This window comes from Accipiter gentilis, chromosome 8 (genome assembly GCF_929443795.1).
Source record: "Accipiter gentilis chromosome 8, bAccGen1.1, whole genome shotgun sequence".
Taxonomy (NCBI): domain Eukaryota; kingdom Metazoa; phylum Chordata; class Aves; order Accipitriformes; family Accipitridae; genus Astur; species Astur gentilis.
The window spans coordinates 33,162,441-33,168,440 of record NC_064887.1 but is presented as its reverse complement, the minus strand read 5'-3'; the positions used below and the strand labels follow the sequence as shown (position 1 = coordinate 33,168,440).

The 6,000-nt window shown below is 58.8% G+C and overlaps 1 protein-coding gene across 4 annotated transcripts in view; it reads left to right on the top strand.

Moving 5' to 3' along the window:
* Nucleotides 1–594: 594 nt before the first annotated feature.
* Nucleotides 595–6,000, top strand: part of TNR (tenascin R) — an 80,990-nt gene continuing 75,584 nt past the window's right edge. For all 4 annotated transcript variants that reach the window (XM_049808684.1, XM_049808681.1, XM_049808683.1 and 1 more), the window contains exon 1: nt 595–781. The gene's annotated coding sequence lies outside the window, so the exon portion shown is untranslated. The remainder of the gene's footprint in view (nt 782–6,000) is intronic.

The window sequence follows — 6,000 nt, the reverse complement described above, 5'->3', positions numbered from 1 at the left end:
ACTGAAAGGCTGCTATAAGGTCTCCCCAGAGCCTTCTTTTCACCAGGCTGAATGACCCAACTCTCTCAGCCTGTCCCCACAGCAGAGCTATCCCAGCCCTCTGACCATTTGTGTGGCCACACTGGCTTGCATTCACAGTCCAGTCAGACTGAGGCCGAACTCAGTTGGCTTTCACTTTTTCTTGCATCCCATTTTGTTTCGTGGACTCCCTCCTTCCCCCCTTTCTTTTCCAGTCGCTTCTCTCCTTCGGGAGCTGACACCCGGCGGCGAGAGGTGCGTGGCGGCGGCGGGGCTGGGGGGGGGGGGGCGAACCCGCGGGCAGGGCCAGCGAGGGGGGAGTGTGGAGGCGAGGGGGGGTGTGGAGGCGATGCGGCTGTGCCGCCTGGGTTTGCGGGTGGGATTTTCCTCCCGCCTCTGCCCGCTAGGTGGCTGCGTGCCGGGAGAGCCCGGAGCGGGTAGCGGCGGGAGCGGAGGGGAGAGCAAGGGGAAAAAAAAAAAAAAAAAAGAGAGAGAGAGAGAAAGAAAAAAAAAAAACAAGGGGAAAAAAAACCCAACACACACACACACACACAAAAAAAAAACCACCAAGCTGTTGAAATTTAAGCAGGGGAGGGAGCGGCAGCGAGGCAGTGCCGGGGTCGCTGCTCTCCGCCGCAGCAGCCAGCGGGGCTGCCGGCGCCAGGCAGGCGCCAGGCCGAGCCCGGGGACCCCGCCGGAGCGGGGCCTCCCCACTTTCCTCCCGGCGGCGGCAGGAGGCGCCGGCCCGGCCCGGCCCGGCCCGGTGAGTGTCCTCAGCACCGCGGACAGCTCCGCGCTCCGCGCTCCGCGCTCCGCGCTCCGCGGGCGGCCGCGCTCCGCGGTTCGGGCTCCGCTTTCCGCGCTCCGCGGTTCGGGCTCCGGGCTCCGCGCTCCGCAGTCCGCGCTCCGCGGCTCCGCGTTCGGGGCTCCGCGGCTCCGGGCTCCGCGGCTCCGCGCTCCGCCGGCAGCCGCGCTCCGGGCTCCGCGCTCCGCTTCTCCGCGCATCCCCGCCCCGCGGGCGGCCGCGCCCTGGCCCCCGGCCGTCTGTGCTCTGTATGTGTCCGTGTGTGTGTGTCCCCCCCACCCCTCCACCCCCGCGGCCGGGCAGCGAGGCGCGGAGTTGGGCGCGGAGGGAAGCGGCCGTGGGAAGGGACCCGCTGTTCCCCCCGCCGCGGTACGGCGGCTCCCCGGCCCAGCCACGGGGTGTTGTGCGGGGGAAGGGGGGATGTTGTTTAGCGGGGGGGGGGGGGGGCAAAGGCTGCCTGCACTTTCTGCAAGTTCCTTTTGTTGCTGGAATGAGGTTAAAGAAATTTGGCTCTTGGCACCTGCGTCATACGGAGAGAGGAGACAGTTCGGGAAGGGGAGGAGGTTTCCTGCTGCATACTCGCAGGGAAGGGGCTCATTCACACCCTCTCCCCGTCAAGCCCATGCTTCATCTCTCCTTCTCACCCCGCTCCCTCCCTCCTCCTGCCCGCGGCTCCCCCTGCCAAGGGCCGAGTGCAGCCCGATGCCCCGCAGGGCCGTGCCGGCAGCCGCGGGGGAAGCAGCATCCCTAACTCCAGGCGGGGTGGAAAGAGCACTGCGCAGCCTTTCCCTCCCGCACACGGCTGCCGTCTGCCCGTAGATGCGGCTGGTGGACACGAAAACCACCCGTGCTCTCTGCTGAGCCTTAACCCCAGCTTTCTGCTTCCATTTGCCAAAGTTTGAATGTGATTTTTGCCTCCTTTCCTGCCTGCTCAAGAATAGCTTGTGGGCAGCGACGGTGCCTTTTTTTTAGGAGAGCTGACCCCTGGAAGGGGCCATTTGAGGGCTTTGGACTTGAAAGATGCTCCCTGAGCCTGTGCTGAGCTGCAACTTGTAAAGCCAAGGAGCGGAGCACTCTTTTGACCAGGTCACCGCTGAGCGGAGGGGTGGCCCAGCATCTGGAGGAAGAAGGGACATGAGGGTGTTTCTGAGGCACGCGTTAATGAGGCATCCTTCGTTAGCAGTTACCTGTTACAGCTTCTGGCAGAATCCGTCCATCTGGAGAGATGGAGGAGGAGGATGAGCCGGGGGGGGGATGCATCCTGGAGAGGCAAGGGGTTCGCCAAGGCGCTGCGGAGCCTGAGGGAAAGAAGCATCCCCGTATCCTGCGCTCCTGGCTAGAAATGGGGAGCACCTCGCTGCTGTAAGCTCTCCTCTCCCTGTGTCACCTGAGCCTAGACATCCCCTCCTGCAGTGCCATTGGGGTCTCAAGGAAGGGCCAGATTTGGGGGGGTTGCTTTCTGCTGGCCACATCCCTGTGGCTGCCCCCCCCACATCGCACCCCCGTGGGACACATGTCTGCAGGCAGGGAAACTGCAGCACAGGGAACGGGCAGGAGAAGGAGGCCAGGCAGGCAGGCAGAGGAGTCAGAGGAAGGTTTTCCTGCCCCTTTGGTGGAGCATGAGCCTCACTGTTTATCTGACTCTCAGGTCTGTGCTCACAGCGATGGGGTGTAAACCCCCAGGCCAGGATGCTGGGCAGGCTGGCTTGGTGGGAGAGAGGGGCTGGGAGGAGCAGTGCCCCCCCTGGGGTACCTGGGCAGCAAGAGATGGTGACTCTTTGGGGGCTGGGGCATTTACTAGGGTCATGGGGCAGAGTTGGGTCCTGGGGTGGTATGGAACTGTATGTAGATCCACACTGCCAGGACTGAAAGATACAGTGCTGGTTGCCAGGGCCCATCATGCTGGTGCTGGGGCGGGGGGGTGGATTTCACTGTAAATCCTGGCAAACCAAGGCTGAGGAGAAGGTCTGGTTTGGGCTGAAGTTGGGGTTTCCTCTGGGCTCAACTCCTGGCGAGTGGAGGCAGTTCTGTGGACAGGGACAGACTGAGCTCCCCGTGTCTTCTGGGCTGCTTGTGGGGTACAGGGGGGCTCAAGCCACCCTCGCCTGGAGAACTCCCTGCCCTGCCCTGCACCCCAAACCTGCTCAAAGGCACTCAGCAGGTGGCTTTGAGCATCAGCAAGGTGAGGACAGAGGGCTGCAGGGATAATTTGTCACTGCAGGGCAGCAGCCATGGAGGGGGGACCCACAGATGTCTTGCTGTTCCCCTGACAGTGATGCTCCAGGCTCCCCAGTCCCCCCTAAAGCAGCTCAAGGACCATGTTAGGAGGCAGAAATAAATCCTACAGGAGCTCTTCCCCAACACAGCCACAGCTCTGGCTGCCAACAGCTTCATCCGCAGCTCGGGGAGGGGGGGGAGGATGGGCACCCAAACCTGCTGGGCTGGGGTGGGCTGGGGTGGACTGGGGGCTGCAGCTCCTGCCCTGGGCACAGGGTGTCTGTGGGGCTCCCAGCCCTCTCCCTGCTCCTGTTCATCTTGCCGGAGTGCGTAGCAAATGCAATAAATGCCGAGAAAAATGCTAATTAGCAAGTACAAGCATGCAGGGTGTAAAGTAGATATTTAACCATATTATATAAACAAACATAAAGGAGCCATAAATTAGGTGGGGGAAGAAGTCAATCCATTGATGGAACTGCCCAGGCAGAAGAGAGAAAGGCAGCGCGTGGCAGCCAAAGGACAGGGACACGATGCGGCCGTCGCCTGCAATCGTCTCTTCTTTTAATTGCGCTTGTAATGAGAAACAAAATGTCAATGTTGTTAGATGCTGCTTCTCCCCATAGGGTGGTCCCAGCCAGGGGAGCAGCATCCTATGGCCAGGCCAGTGTTAAAATCCCAGCGAGGGCGAAGCCTGGGACCTCTTGGATGCTCCCAGCTCTTGGGAACTGGTCTCTAACCTGTGCCTGGTTTGCTGGCTGGAGTTACTGGGAGGTGGCTGCTAAATTTGATGGCATTATGTGCTTGAAGCTCAAGGTCTCTATGGGACCTGTTTGACAGTATGACTAGTTCCCAGTCTCCCCTAACCCACATCACTACTCTCAGCCTGGTGTCACCCTTGCTGTGCAAGAAATAAAATAAGGAAATCAGGAAAGATAAGGATAGGGAATTAAAAAAATAAAATAGAAAATATGGGGCAGGTTCGGTAGGTGCCGTTTGGCTGTCCCTTTGTTCTGGAAGGGATCTTTTTCCCCCAGCGCTCTCTCACATGTCTTGCAAGGCAGGTCAAGCCTTCCTTACCGATGTGCCTGAAACGAATCCCGGGGTGCCCAGCACCATTTCAGCTGACCTTTAATTAAAGATTGTCCCCATGGGCTGCCTCCACTCCTGCAGGCCTCGAGGGATGCTGCTTCAGCTGGGTTTCGTGGGGATTGAAAGGGCCTCTCCCCGCTATTCCCTGGCTGAAGGAAGGGGTCGGAGCATGGGCAAGCGAACCCCTTCCCGCTGGGACAGGAGCATCCCTGCACTAATTAATTGGTGATGGTGTTCCCTGAAATAGCCCCAAAGTTTGGAGTACTTGGACTGATCCAGCCAGGGACAGGCAGCTGGAGCCAGCAGCTGGCTCGGTGCTGCCTGTTGAGACATCACGTCCCCACCCGCCTGTTGGCCTTGCTTGGGGAGTTTTCTGACCGAATTAACGTTCAAAGGAACATCCTTGCTCACCAAAATCTCAGCATCAACTTCCCACCCACAGGCTGCCAGGAGCCCCTCTTCTCCTGTGCCTTCCCAGTCCCCCCATCTTGTCATCCTCATCTGGGAGCTTGATTTTATTTTCCCTTTATAATTACCTATCACAATCTCTCCCGGCAGCTCCTTGATGAGCCCCAGGTAATTGTTTGGGGGTTTTCCCCTCTATTTTCCTTGATGCTTTGCAATGTCAAAGCCTTGTATTTCCATAAGACAGCACATTTCTCCCCAGTAAAGCATCCGTGGGACAGCAGCACTGGCAAGATGCAGGCAGCTGCCTTGCAGCTGTCTCCTGGCTTCAACCAGGCACCTTCAGTAAAACACGCTTTTAATAAGCCGGCACGTAAGCATCCGAGTTGGTGGAGGCTGGGAAAACATGGGGCGGGTGGAGGTGTCACAGCTGTGGGATGTCACGTCTCCTCTCCTCCTCCCCATCCTGGGGACCCTCACAGGTACAGGGTTTGATACCCCCATTGCTAGCTGCTGCCAGATTTGCCAGTGGGGTGGAAATCCCAGGGATGCTAAATTCTCCCTTCACGCTCCCTGGGGTGGCTGGGGGTAGGAAGGGGTCTGGGTCCCCTCCAAACCCTCAGCAAAAAGGACAGCAGAGGTGGTATGACCTCACTGAGGTCCTTGTCTCTAGGAGATCTGGCAAGCCGAGATCTTCATCTGAACATTTTTCTTCTAAAAGCTCTTGGGGTTTGGGGGCAGTGTGTCCCAGGACAAGATAGGACCCATCCCAGCTACCACCTAGGGCCTTCTCCCTGCCCCTCTCTTGGGTTTTTTTGCTAAATAAGGGCTTTTTGGCAGGTATTTCTGCTCCCCATCTCTTTTCCCAGGGCAGGCAGAGCCCCAGCGCTTGTCCTCCACAGCAAGCCACCATGGGAGGACAAGATCTGAAGCCTCCTGATAGCGTGTGGTTGTGTGGGTCATCGTTAGAGGAATTATTCAGGGGTGGTTTATTGGTATCTGTGTGGGTGTGGGATGTTGCCAACCCACCTTGATTCCCTTGGCCCAGCTGGAACTCCTTCTCCTTTTGAAGGAGATCTCAAAATCACCCATGCTTTGGGGAAATGAAGTGCATGTAACTACTACAAGTGTAGAAATGCCCTTTGGTAATGGCTGTCTTCCAGGAGAGGGGGGTGGCAGAGGCGAGGGGTTGTCTCTCTCTCCTTCTCCTCTGCTCGCAAGAGGCACCATGGGAGGGAGAAGTTATTTCAGCTGCCTGTCCTTCATCCCCAGGGCCGCTCCCTCCTCTTCCTCTCACTTGTTTGGGGACAAGATCCCACTTGGGATCATGCAGGGCTGGGGATGGTGGATGGGGCTGGAGAGGTGCCTGGGGAGCAGAGATGCTCCAGTGGGTGCTGGTTCTCCCTCCAAAGTACAAATATCCTCACCGGAGGAAGGTGAACAGCCTTAACTCTGCCCACCCGGCA